At 37.4% G+C, this 14,951-nt stretch overlaps 1 protein-coding gene and 1 pseudogene across 2 annotated transcripts in view; one reads left to right on the forward strand and one right to left on the reverse strand.

Annotated features, from left to right (window-relative positions):
* NEDD9 (neural precursor cell expressed, developmentally down-regulated 9) overlaps positions 1-14,951 on the forward strand; it is a 292,001-nt gene that overhangs the window by 10,208 nt on the left and 266,842 nt on the right. The window lies entirely within an intron of this gene.
* LOC115866149 (52 kDa repressor of the inhibitor of the protein kinase-like) overlaps positions 12,980-14,951 on the reverse strand; it is a 36,698-nt pseudogene continuing 34,726 nt past the window's right edge.

Consider the following 14,951-nt stretch of genomic DNA (forward strand, 5'->3'; position numbering starts at 1 on the left):
ACAAGATAAAACCCCAGAAAAACAACTAAATGAACTGGAGATAGGCAACCTTCCAGAAAAAGAATTCAGAATAATGATAGTGAAGATGATCCAGGACCTCAGAAAAAGAATGGAGGTAAAGATTGAGAAGATGCAAGAAATGTTTAACAAAAACCTAGAAGAATTAAAGAACAAACAAACAGAGATGAACAATACAATAACTGAAATGAAAAATACACTAGAAGGAATCAATAGCAGAATAACTGAGGCAGAGGAACAGATAAGTGACCTGGAAGACAGAATGGCGGAATTCACTGCCGTGGAACAGAATAAAGAAAAAAGACTGAAAAGAAATGAAGACAGCCTAAGAGACCTCTGGGACAACATTAAACACAACAACATTCGCATTATAGGGGTCCCAGAAGGACAAGAGAGAGAGAAAGGACCCGAGAAAATATTTGAAGAGATTATAGTCGAAAACTTCCCTAACATGGGAAAGGAAATACTCACAAAATCCAGAAAGCACAGAGAGTCCCATACAGGATAAACACAAGGAGAAACACGTCAAGACACATAGTAATCAAATTGGCAAAAATTAAAGACAAAGAAAAATTATTGAAAGCAACAAGGGAAAAATGACAAATAATATACAAGGGAACTCCCATAAGGTTAACAGCTGATTTCTCAGCAGAAGCTCTACAAGCCAGAAGGGAGTGGCATGAAATACTTAAAGTGATGAAAGGGAGGAACCTACAACCAAAATTACTCTAACTGGCAAGGATCTCATTCATATTCGATGGAGAAATCAAAAGCTTTACAGACAAGCAAAAGCTAAGAGAATTCAGCACCACCAAACCAGCTCTACAACAAATGCTAAAGGAACTTCTCTAAGTGGGAAACACAAGAGAAGAAAAGGACCTACAAAAACAAACCCAAAACAATTAAGAAAATGGTCATAGGAACATACATATCGATAATTACCTTAAACGTGAATGGATTAAATGCTCCAACCAAAAGACACAGACTGGCTGAATGGATACAAAAACAAGACCCATATATATGCTGTCTACAAGAGACCCACTTCAGACCTAGAGACACATACAGACTGAAAGTGAGGGATTGGAAAAAGACATTCTGTGTAAATGGACATCAAAAGAAAGCTGGAATAGCAATACTCATATCAGATAAAATAGACTTTAAAATAAAGAATGTTACAAGATACAAGGAAGGACACTACATAATGATCAAGGGATCAATCCAAGAAGAAGATATAACAATTATAAATATATATACACCCAACATAGGAGCACCTCGATATATAAGGCAAATGCTAACAGCTGTAAAAGAGGAAATTGACAGCAACACAATAATAGTGGGGGACTTTAACACCTCACTTACACGAATGGACATATCATCCAGACAGAAAATTAATAAGGAAACACAAGCTTTAAATGACACAATAGACCAGATAGATTTAATTGATATTTATAGGACATTCCATCCAAAAACAGCAGATTACACTTTCTTCTCAAGTGCACATGGAACATTCTCCAGGATAGCTCACATCTTGGGTCATAAATCAAGCCTCAGTAAATTTAAGTAAATTGAAATCATATCAAGCATCTTCTCTGACCACAATGCTATGAGATTAGAAATGAATTACAGGGGAAAAAACGTAAAAAACACAAACACATGGAGGCTAAACAATACGTTACTAAATAACCAAGAGATCACTGAAGAAATCAAAGAGGAAATCAAAAAATACCTAGAGACAAATGACAATGAAAACACGACGATCCAAAACCTATAGGATGCAGCAAAAGCAGTTCTAAGAGGGAATTTTATAGCTATACAAGCCTACCTCAAGAAACAAGAAAAATCTCAAATAAACAATCTAACCTTACACCTAAAGGAAGTAGAGAAAGAAGAACAAACAAAACCCAAAGTTAGCAGAAGGAAAGAAATCATAAAGATCAGAACAGAAATAAATGAAATAGAAACAAAGAAAACAATAGCAAAGATCAGTAAAACTAAAAGCTGGTTCTTTGAGAAGATAAACAAAATTGATAAACCATTAGCCGGACTCATGAAGAAAAAGAGGGAGAGGACTCAAATCAATAAAATTAGAAATGAAAAAGGAGAAGTTACAGCAGACACTGCAGAAATACAAAGCATCCTAAGAGACTACTACAAGCAACTCTATGCCAATAAAGTGGACCACCTGGAATAAATGGACAAATTCTTAGAAAGGTATAACCTTCCAAAACTGAACCAGGAAGAAATGGAAAATATGAACAGACGAATCACAAGTAATGAAATTGAAACTGTAATTAAAAATCTTCCAACAAACATAAGTCCAGGACCAGAAGGCTTCACAGGTGAATTCTATCAAACATTTAGAGAAGAGCTAACACCCATCCTTCTCAAACTCTTCCAAAAAATTGCAGAGGAAGAAACACTCCCAAACGCATTCTATGAGGCCACCATCACCCTGATACCAAAACCAGACAAAGATACTACAAAAAAAGAAAATTACAGACCAATATCACTCATGAATATAGATGCAAAAATCCTCAACAAAATACTAGCAAACAGGGCTTCCCTGGCGGCTCAGTGGTTGAGAGTCCGCCTGCCAATGCAGGGGACGTGGGTTCGTGCCCCAGTCTAGCAGGATCCCACATGCCGCGGAGCAGCTGGGCCCGTGAGCCATGGCCACTGAGCCTGCGCGTCTGGAGCCTGTGCTCCACAGCAGGAGAGGCCACAACGGTGAGAGGCCTGCATACTGCAAAAAAACAAAACAAAACAAACTAGCAAACAGAATCCAACACCACATTAAAAGGATCATACACCATGATCAAGTGGGATTTATCCCAGGGATGCAAGGATTCTTCAATATATGCAAATCAATCAATGTGATACACTATATTAACAAATTGAAGAATAAAAACCATATGATTGTCTCAATAGATGCAGAAAAAGCTTTTGACAGAATTCAACACCCATTTATGATAAAAACTCTCGAGAAAGTGGGCACAGAGGGAACCTACCTCAACATAATAAAGGCCATATACAACAAACCCACAGCAAACATCATTCTCAATGGAGAAAAACTGAAAGCATTTCCTCTAAGATCAGGAACAAGACAAGGTTGTCCACTCTCACCACTATTATTCAACATAGTTTTGGAAGTCCTAGCCACGGCAATCAGAGAAGAAAAAGAAATAAAAGGAATACAAATTGGAAAAGAAGAAGTAAAACTGTCACTGTCTGAGATGACATGATACTATACATAGAGAATCCTAAAGATGCTACCAGAAAACTACTAGAGCTAATCAATGAATTTGGTAAAATTGCAGGATACAAAATTAACACACAGAAATCTCTTGCATTCCTATACACTAATGATGAAAATCTGAAAGAGAAATTAAGGAAACACTCCCATTTACCATTGCAACAAAAAGAATAAAATACCTAGGAATAAACCTACCTAGGGAGACAAAAGACCTGTATGCAGAAAACTATAAGACACTGATGAAAGAAATTAAAGATGATACCAACATATGGAGAGATATACCATGTTCTTGGATTGGAAGAATCAATATTGTGAAAATGACTATACTACCCAAAGCAATCTACAGATTCAATGCAATCCCTATCAAATTACCAATGGCATTTTTTACGGAACTAGAACCAAAAAATCTTAAAATTTGTATGGAGACACAAAAGAACCCGAAGAGCCAAAGCAGTCTTGAGGGACAAAAATGGAGCTGGAGGAATCAGACTCCCTAACTTCAGACTATACTACAAAACTACAGTAATCAAGACAATATGGTACTGGCACAAAAACAGAAACATAGATAAATGGAACAAGATAGAAAGCCCAGAGATAAACCCATGCACCTATGGTCAACTAATCTATGACAAAAGAGACAAGGATATACAATGGAGAAAAGACAGTCTCTTCAATAAGTGGTGCTTGGAAAACTGGACAGCTACATGTAAAAGAATAAAATTAGAACACTCCCTGACACCATACACAAAAATAAACTCAAAATGGATTTGAGACCTAAATGTAAGACCGGAAACTATAAAACCCTTAGAGGAAAACATAGGCAGAACACTCTTTGATATAAATCACAACAAGATCTTTTTTTGATCCACCTCCTAGAGTAATGGAAATAAAAACAAAAATAAACAAATGGAACCTAATGAAACTTAAAAGCGTTTGCACAGCAAAGGAAACCATAAATAAGACGAAAAGACAACCCTGAGAATGGGAGAAAATATTTGCAAACAAATCAACGGACAAAGGGTTAATCTCCAAAATATATATACATAGCTCATGCAGATCAATATTAAAGAAAGAAACAACCCAATCCAAAAATGGTCAGAAGACCTAAATAGACATTTCTCCAAAGAAGCCATTCAGATGGCCAAGAAGCACATGAAAAGCTGCTCAGCCTCACTAATTATTAGAAAAATGCAAATCAAAACTACAATGGGGTATCACCTCACACCAGTTAGAATGGGCATCATCACAAAATCTACAAACAACAAATGCTGGAGAGGGTGTGGAGAAAAGGGAACCCTCCTGCACTGTTGGTGAGAATGTAAATTGATACAGCCACTATGGAGAACAGTATGGAGGTTCCTTAAAAAACAAAAATAGAATTACCATATGATCCAGCACTCCCACTACTGGGCATATACCCAGAGAAAACCATAATTCAAAAAGACACATGCACCCCAATGTTCACTGCAGCACTGTTTACAATAGCCAGGTCATGGAAGCAACCTAAATGCCCATCGACAGATGAATGGATAAAGAAGATGTGGTACATATACACAATGGAATATTACTCAGCCATAAAAAGGATCGAAGTTGGGTCATTTGTTGAGACGCAGATGAATCTAGAGACTGTCATACAGAGTGAAGTACATCAGAAAGAGAAAAACAAATATTGTATATTAATGCATATATGTGGAACCTAGAAAAATGGTACAGATGAACCGGTTTGCAGGACAGAAATTGAGGCACAGATGTAGAGAACAAACGTCTGGACACCAATGGGGGAAAGCCATGGTGGGATGGGGATGGTGGTGTGATGAATTGGGCGATTGGGACTGACATGTATACACTGATGTGTATAAAATGGATGACTAATAAGAACCTGCTGTATAAAAAAAAAGGTGCCTTCTTGATAAAATGTTTAAAATAAAAATGTAAAAAGAAGCAATAACAATATTTACCTCACCATATGTGTGGTTTTTTAGGACCACTTTTTCCTTTCTTCCACACCAAATTGTTCAAAGAAAAAAATAATATATGACAATATATAACTGGGCTCTTCCAGTGGGGCAGACACTGTGCTAAGCATTTTTCATATTATATTGCTAACCCTTCCTATAATGAGAGTGTTAGTATCCTCACTTTAAGGATGAGATTACCAAGAATATTAGTTTACTGGAGCTGCCATAACAAAGTACCACAAAATGGTGGCTTAAAACAACAGAAATGTTTTTTCTCATAGTTCTGGGGTCTCGACGTCCAAAATCAGCCCTGTTAGCAGGGCTGTACTCTCTCAAGTTTCTAGGAGAGAATCTGTTCTGTGCCTTTCTCCTAACTTCTGGTGTTGCCAGGCATCCTGAGTTTTCCTTGGCTTGCAGTTGCATATTAATTCCAGTCTCTGCCTCCATCCTCACGTGGTCATCTTTCCTGTGTGTGTCTCTTTCTGTGTCCTTTCCTCTTCTTATAAGGACATCAGTCATATTGGACTAAGGGCCCACCCTACTGTGGTATAACCTCACCTTTACTAGTTACATCTGCAACAACCCTATTTCGAAATAAGGTCACATTCTGAGGTTCTGGGAAGGACATGAATTTGGGGGGATGCTATTCAATCCAGTGCATGGAGACTTAGGTCAACTTCTGTGTGTTGAGTTGCCCAGTCTGGTTGGAGCCAGGATTCAGGTAGAGTTGCCATCAGACCCTGTCCTCCTAACTGCTTCATTATTCTGCACATGTCCACTCACTCATCACTACATAGCTCCTTCCCTCCCTTGTCTATGTGATCTGGTTTCCAGTCCCAGATCACTATTAACTCTTCTCCTAAAGTCCTCATCTTCTCGCTCCTTCACCTTCTTCCAGCACTGGTGACAGCGTCCTCCTCCTTAACCACTCTGCTGCCTTAATTATCTGGCAACACTATCTGAGTCTCACCTACATCCCAGGCCACATGTTCCCTCTTGCATTGGCTCATTTTATTTGTCCTATGCCCTAAATGTGGGTGGTTTCCAACTTTCATTTCTCTGTTCTCTCCTCCACATTCCTTCTTTGATGAATCCTCCCTCATTCTCTTGGCTTCAGCTGTCGCTTCTATATCATTGGCTAGTAAATCTATGTCAATCTACTTCTTCATGCTGTCCTCTTCCCTAAGTTCCAGCCTCATACCTCCCAATTCCTTTAGACAAGAAGTTCTACCATCATCTCTGACTCAGATTGCTCAAGATCAGGTAGTTTTCTTTTTTGGAAAGCTCTTATTGGTCCTTCCTATTTGCGATGACACTGCCCTCATTACCTCATGGAAGGATCACTACAGCAACGCCCTGGCTACCTTGCCAGATGCCAGTCTCCACCCTTCCCAAGCACCTTTCATAACCTTGCCCAACTAATCCTCCCAAACCAATTTTCATCCTATTATCCCTCTGCTCAGCAATTCCCTATGTTCTTCATGTTTAAAATCCTTTGACTTCTCTTTTTTACCATGCTCACCCAGTATTATTTCCTATGGCTTCCAATGCTAGTACAGTTAATTGCTCCTCTGCAAACCTGAATGTATTCTCATCTCCATACTTTGGCTTATGTTGTCTACTTAGCCATTTATCCTTTCAAATCCTGTGTCTTCCTTCAGGTCCCAAATCAAATCAACTCTCTAGGAAGTTCTCTCTGACCATTTCAGCTTCAGTTCATTTCAGTGGATCCCCAAGAAGGGAATGACAGAAAAGTTGTCATAAATGCAAGATATACTCTCTCTCTGTATCCTCTGTTCTTAGCTTCTTTGTTTACTTTTTTTTTCCATTTCTCTCTCCCCCATCTCAGAACTTCTAAAAATCAGCATACGCATCACTCTGCACTGTCTTGTTTTATTACTCTTACTCTGTATCTCTTCCCAACTACTTTACCAGGTAAAGGAGGGCAAAGGCCACATGTCTTTTTTTTTTTTTTTTTTTTGGCTATAACACCCATATCACCTAGCAAATGTTGAATATTTATTGAATAATTTTTGTTTGATTCACTTAATTTAATAAAGTTTCACAATAGTTTGAGAGTGTGAAGAAACCAAGTTTCTAAAACATAATGTGTCCTACAGACTGGTTTTCTAAGCTAAAAGTATTTCACCCAACGTAGAGTCTGCAATATGACTAGTAAAGATAATTTTCTAAATCATGTGATGAAAAATTAATATCAGGACATTTTAGGGTTGTGTTAATTCTCTGCTATCTTTGGTTTTCTAGACATATCCTTAGAGCTACACTAACCAATACAAATTATATTGGTAATACTGGAACTTTTTTATTAGCAATGTGAGTGAATTTTCCCTCAGTCACTAAAACTATGTCATGTAAATTTATGCTTCACCCAAGGCAAATTTCTGAAAACAGAACTCATTGACATTCAGAAGCCAAAAAATCTCAAGTGCTTTATTCTCACAGTATTAAAATTATTGACTACCTTGGAAATAATAGTAAGACAAATAAAACTTGATTTCCTTTCTAAGAACAACGCAAAGGAATTAGAATTAAAAACATCTGCAGGAGTCACTGAATATCAAATCCTATGCGTTTTCTGACAATGTGCTCTCTCAAATCAGGAAACTATACATAAAAGTTTGACATTGATGTTTCAAAAGAGCAAAGACGATCTAGGTAACCCTACAGTCAGCACCTTAGTGAGTGAGCAGGGAACACTACAAGTTTACAGCTAACATGGACCCTCAGATGGAGGGAGTAGATCAGAGAAAGGCCATCATCCAAAGCCAAAGGATATACTGATCACGAATATGTTAGTTGTTTAAGGGATAAAACTTCCCATAGTCCATACTCATTTCTGTATTATTTGGGCCCCTTTAACAAAAACTTAATTCAACAAAAAAAAAGTTAGAAGTTGGTATTACAATGATTGAGGGGTTTCACAGAACCCAAAGGCAGGAACGCAACTGGAGTTCTGGAAGGAAGTGAAACCAGCAATTAACAGCTGGCAGAATCCAGGAAATGCTCTTGGTCCATATCTGCTTCTCCTTTTTGCATTTCCTCTTGTCTTCTTTCTCTTTGAAGACTCCGTTTCTCTGGCCTTCAGTCCACAGTGTGTGCTACAATTGCAGGCAAACTTTACTCTGGACTTAATTTCGGAATTCCTGTGTGAGAGAGTAATTGGCCCATTTAGTTCAGGTTGCCAGAACTTTAACAATCACTTGTGGCCTTAGAACAGATTATCTACTGTAAATTTGGCTGCCTAGAGATTGCTTCTGTGGTTTTTCTTGTAACAGGATACTTAAAAATAATTTTGAAATGCTCAGTTTTGTGACCTGCCCTAAATTTCATCAGGGGCAAGAGAACAACTAAACATATGAAATAAATTTAAAGTAACAGTTTAAATTTAAAATAAAATTTGTTCCATGATTGCTTCCCTGAGTCATGCTTGTTCAATAGTATAGTTACATTTTAGATAGGGGATTGTGAAATGGACCATTGCCATGGAAGAAGAGTCATTTATGAGTTTGGCAGATACTCCAGAAATAGATGTCTGTTGGAAGTGCAGTTTGGATGTAGCTTACAGTTAAAATTTATATCTTCAGGAAATGCAATTACAAGTGTCATAAAAAGGTGTTAAAATGAAAGCTAATATCATCATATTACATGCAAACAAAAATAAAATCTCAGAGTCTTGGAGAAAGAAAATTACATGCAAAATAATATTAGATTAAAAATGCAATATACAATTTTATGACACTATATACAGAAGATTAGAAAGACCAACCCAAAAGGTCAACTTGGGTGATTTCTGGTTTTCTTGTGTAATCATGGGTAATTTTGTTTACTTTATACTTTAACATATGAGTTGTCATAAGTGAAAAACTATTGCTTTTAAAACTTAAAAAGGTTATTTTTATAAAAAGAAAAATAACACTTTTGCAGTAGGAATATTATTATAATAGTGGAAAAAGTGCTTTGATAGGCTAATGTATAAATAGAAAAGAACAACACATCAGATTAGTGTATTGAACAAGAGTAATGCTGAAGAACATCCAGTTTCCTTTTGAATAAACATTTCCCAGTTGAATATCTAATTATTCCAGTACCTTTCATTAGAAAGATTTTCCTCGTCCCCCAATGTATTGCTTTGGTACCTTTGTTGGAAATTAATTGATTTTACGAGTGTGAGTCTATTTCTGGGCTCTCTATCCTGTTCCATTGATGTTTCTCAGTCCTTATGCCAGTATCACACTGTCTTGATTAATGTTGCCTTAGTAAATTTTGAATTCAGATAGTGTAAATCCTCCAACTTTGTTCTTCTTTTTCAGATTTACTTGCGTCTTCTAATCCATTAACATGGTACATATGTCCATTTATTGGGGTTTTCCTTAATTTCTCTCAGCAATGTTTTGTAATTTTTAGTGAAGAGGTCTTGCATGTTTAATTCACTTCTAAATTTTTATGTTTTAGTTGCTATTGTAAATGAAAAATTTTAATTTTATTACCATTAAATCAGTAAGTTATAAAAGAACAATTGATTTTAGAATATTGACAATGTATCCTGCAACATTTTAAAATTTGCTTATTAGTTCTAGTAGTTGCTTATTGGTTCCCTAGAATTTTCATACAAACACATTAAGCTCTTTACTTCATTTTATTGCCCTAGTCCACTGGCTGGGGCCTCCATTGCAACGTTAAGTGGAGACATCTTTGCCCTGTGTCCAGTCTGAGAGGAAAAACTCTTATTCTCTCACCACTGAGCATTATATTAACTGGAAGGTTTTCATAAATATCCTTTTTTTTCCTGGCCATACCGCACAGCATGTGGGATCTTAGTTCTCCACCAGGGATCGAACCCATGCCCCCTGCGGTGGAAGCGTGGAGTCTTAACCACTGGACCGCCAGGGAAGTCCCCCATAAATATCCTTTATCAGGTGAAGGAAGTTCCCTTCTATTTCTGGTTTACTTAGATTTTTTTTGTTACTATAATATCATGAGAGTTTTTTAAATTTGTCAAGTACTTTTTACACATCTATTGAGAAGATCCTATGATTTTGTTCCTTTTATCTGTCAATACAATGAGTAATATTGATTGACTTTTAAATGTGAAACCAACCTTGCATTCCTGGGATAAACTCTACTTTGTCATGGTATATCATTCTTTTAATATATTGCTGGATTCCATTTGTGAATATTTCGTTAAGGAGTTTTGCATCTATGGTTATAAAGGAATTTTTGGAATTTTCTTTAAAAAAATAAAATTTACGTTTTGTTTAGATTAAAACACATTGTACAACATTTTTCTCACCAGAATAACAGCAATAATTTCTGTATTATTTTTATATAAGCAAAAAAAAATTCCTATTTTTCCCAGGTAATTTTTATAAATCAAAACAAGGCAGGACTTCCCCTGGTGGCGCAGTGGTTGAGAGTCCGCCTGCCGATGCAGGGGACGCGGGTTTGTACCCCGGTCCGGGAAGATCCCACATGCCGTGGAGTGACTGGGTCCGTGAGCTATGGCTGCTGAGCCTGCATGTCCAGAGCCTGTGCTCCGCAACAGGAGAGGCCACAACAGTGAGAGGCCTGCGTACCGCAAAAACAAAACAACAACAACAAAAAACAAACAAAAAAAAAACAAGGCAGTAGGTATGGTCATGGAGAGAAAAAACAGTCAAATAGATGGTCAGTAGCCTTGGCTTCTGATTCTATCTTGACCATGAAACAAAAGTGTTCAATGTACACCTGCTAGAAAGACTACACTCAGCTAAGGTATAAATTCGACAATGATTGTAAATAACATCCAGAAGAAGAACCACAGTGGATTGCTTTCTATTCGAACTTCAATTTTCTACTTAATGGAGACAAAATCTACATTGCAATCTCTGTTTGGTGATCTCAAAGTTTATTCTACTTGTTGGTAATTTCCTTAACTGCCCATTACAGATTTTTAACCACATACTAAAACACTTACTAGTCAATGGTCAGTCCTGAGCTTTATTGCAGTATTTTATGAAATATATTCCTTCTCCCCACACCTCTCCAACATTTATTTCCTCAAAGAACTGGAAACTAATACCTAATAATTTGATTCATGGCAATAATAATGTTCTATTTCAAGTGACTCAACTAAAATTTCCCCGGAGTACCACCAAGAGAAATCACAGAGAAATGAAATGTTCTTTCAATGCTGTCTTCTGAAATGAGAGGTTTTCAGAGAATAAAAGTTCAAACAGCAGCCATTTAACCAGCAGCTTATCAATGTTTAATGCCTTCAATGGAAGGCTCAGAAGCAAATAGTCAGTGATTGAATGGCCTACATACACCTTAGAGCTTTTCCTCCAAATATCAACTGTAAGGATAAAACCAATTTTTAAAACTTCTCTTAGGTATTTTCAGTGTTCTTTTTTTTTTTTTTTTTTTTTGCTGTACGCGGGCCTCTCACTGTCGTGGCCTCTCCCGTTGCGGAGCACAGGCTCCGGACGCGCAGGCTCAGTGGTCATGGCTCATGGGCCCAGCCGCTCCGCGGCACGTGGGATCCTCGCAGACCGGGGCACGAACGCGTGTCCCCTGCATCGGCAGGTGGACTCTCAACCACTGCGTCACCAGGGAAGCCCCCAGTGTTCTTTTTAAAGTACTTATAGGAAACTCTGGCTTAAATTCATAGTTTGATATATGTGTCTACCATTAAATTAAGATCATATTTTATATCAAGATTTATGTTAAACAAAGTAAAGTTATTTGACCTCTGGTCTGTTGAAATATTTCTTAATTATGCTTAAGATGCTTTCATCTAATTTCATTGCTCTCATTCTCAAACTTCATCAGGGAAGAATACACAGGACCTTCAGCCATGTATAGACATTAAGAAAAAAATTGAAGTGAGACAGGTAGGGGGCTTTGTACATGGTTAATGGAAGTTCTGTGTCCTTTTCTCTGTGTTTTGTTTGATTCTCCAACAATGAAGGTTGGCAGAGAGTGTGTTGGGAATGGATAAGTCACTTTGGTACATGTTGGCATGGTGTTGAATGTGAGCTGTTCCAGGACTGGTGCTATAAGACATAAGCATTTAAGAACTGTGAGGTGCCCATACATTTGTTTTCTACATCTGTCTCTATTTCTGCTTTGCAACTAAGATCATTTGTACCATTTTTCTAGATTCCATATATATGCATTATTATATGATATTTGCTTTTCTCCTTCTGACTTACTTCACTCTGTATGACACTCTCTAGGTCCATCCACATCTCTACAAATGACACAATTTCATTCCTTTTTATGGCTGAGTAATATTCCGTTATATATATGTACCACATCTTCTTTATACGTTCCTCTGTTGATGGACATTTAGGTTGCTTCCATGTCCTGGCTATTGTAAATAGTGCTGCTATGAACATTGGGGTACATGTTTTTTTTGATTTATGGTTTTCTCTGGGTATATGCCCAGTAGTGGGATTGCTGTATGTATGGATACCAATGGGGAAAAGGGTGGGGTGGGAGGAATTAGGAGACTGGGATTGACAAATATACATTATTGATACTATGTATAAAATGGACAACTGATGGGAACATGCCGTATAACACAGGGGAACTCACCTAGTGCACTGTGGTAACCTAAATGGAAGGGAAGTCCAGAAGGGAGGAGAGGGGATATCTGTATGTGTTCGGCTGATTCATTCTGTTGTGCAGTGGAGGCTAACACAACATGGTAAAGCAACCATATGCCAATAAAAATTAATAAAAAAAAAAACTAAGAAAATTTAGAAAAAAAAGAACTTGTGAGGTGCTATTGTAAGAAAATATCTTTAACGTCCTGAATAATGTGTTTCATTGTTGGGATACTAAGTATTTGTTTATACGAATTCTCAATGGTTAGTTGAGATTATCTTGCTGAGCCCAGAGGAAGTTCCAGGAAATTCCATTTAAATATCAAGTTTGGTGCTCAATCATGGCTTTCTCAAATCAAAATTTACGATAAACATAAATATTTCCATCTCTTCATAGAGTGCAACTCTACTGCAAAGAAATATTGGAAATGCGGCCCTGGAAGTTTTTTCCAAAGGCTATTTTAAAAAATAGGATATTTTTATGAAGAACAATAATAATTAAAACAAAATCTGTTAATGCACTACAGAGAACAAAAGCTCAACCAACTATAAAGTTATTCTATCTAACATTCGTTAGATTCGTATCATTATTTATACCATCTAAACACAAAACGAGTATTTACAGGAGTTCTACAAAATTTTCAAAAGCATCATACCCACCTATTCATTGAGACTGGCAAAATTCCTTCAGTTCATGTGCCTTTTATCCTTCACTGTTCTGAAAGAGGACAGATATTACATTGTTAAGTTCTAAAGCAGTTGTGATCAACAGAAAAAAGAACAAACATCTTTAATTTCTCCCAAAGCAACAGATACTCCCACAACAGACGCTGCTTTTGACAACTACGTATTTAAGGCAGAGGAAGAATAGACTGTGTAGATATTTTGGGGTTGTTTCTCTAAAAGTCTAGTTACCATGAGTTGCGTTTGGGAGAAAGTCCACTAGACATAATCTAAGCCAGACCACATCAGTGCTCCATGTTTGTCCCCCACTCGTCCATTATCATAGTGTGAAAGTTCATAGCCAGAATTTCTGCATCAACTTCAGAAGGTAGAAAGCTCATATTCCTCTGTCTGGATTGAGATTCATTGATGAACCTCACCAGTACTGGTGATTGCTCCTCCCCTACTATGTCCATCTTATTATCAGTGATAATGGAAGAGGTGAGTCTCTCACTTCCCTGTTTCTCTCCAATGGCACTCTTGCAGTGTCCAGCACGTATTTCTGCTGTGTTTTCAAAAGGATGGATGTGTAACTGCTACTGTCTCGAAGCACTTTCTCAGAACTGCCTCACCAGAATATCCTCTGCACTCCAGCAGGAGAAAAGATATCTTTAGAGATTTTGTCAGCTTCATGTTAATCCAGACTTGTGCTTTATAAAAATCAAACTTCAGATGAAGATTTTAGCTGCTCCTTGTTTTCTTTCTCTGCGAAGTTTAAGGATAAAAATGCCTTCAAATCTTGTTCTTTACCTTCTTCCTCTGCGTTGGAGTGGTGAGGATTGCTATGGTTTCTTTATTTCTGAGTTTGTTCCTGTTCAGAAGTTTTACCATTTCTTTTTCTGTTTGTATTCTCATTTCATGATCACTCAGTTATTTTACTAATTTTCAATGTCTCCACGTGGATTGTTCAGATGACTGGTGAAATCAACTACTGCTGGCACAGCATAATCTCAAAGAACTCCTTTTTAAGTACTCGTTCTACAAACCATAGGTTTCTTAAAGCATTTGGCAGTAATGTTTGCTTAGTAGATCAGGTGTTTTATCTTCTAAGTCACATATCTTACATTTCTTCACCCACTTCTGGCTTCTGTCCAGATCTTTCAGGAACCTAAAGAAAGTCAGATTGGACTGCATTATCTTCCATGTTCAGTTGGGGGCTGTGCAAAAGTTTGATATTGTCGCCCACCAGCCAGCCAGCCTGCTTTTCCCTCCCTTTCCCCCAATTCAGGGAAGCTTGTTTGCCTGTTGGTAGTGGAGGAAGGAAACTAAATTAGGTGGGCAGTTTGACATGACTGGTGTTTTAATTTTCTTTTTTAAAAATGTCTGTGTCAGATTTAGTATCAGGGTCATTCTAGCCTCATAAAACACATTGCAAAGTGCTTCCTCCTCTTC

This window comes from Globicephala melas, chromosome 11, assembly GCF_963455315.2.
Source record: "Globicephala melas chromosome 11, mGloMel1.2, whole genome shotgun sequence".
NCBI classification, from domain to species: domain Eukaryota; kingdom Metazoa; phylum Chordata; class Mammalia; order Artiodactyla; family Delphinidae; genus Globicephala; species Globicephala melas.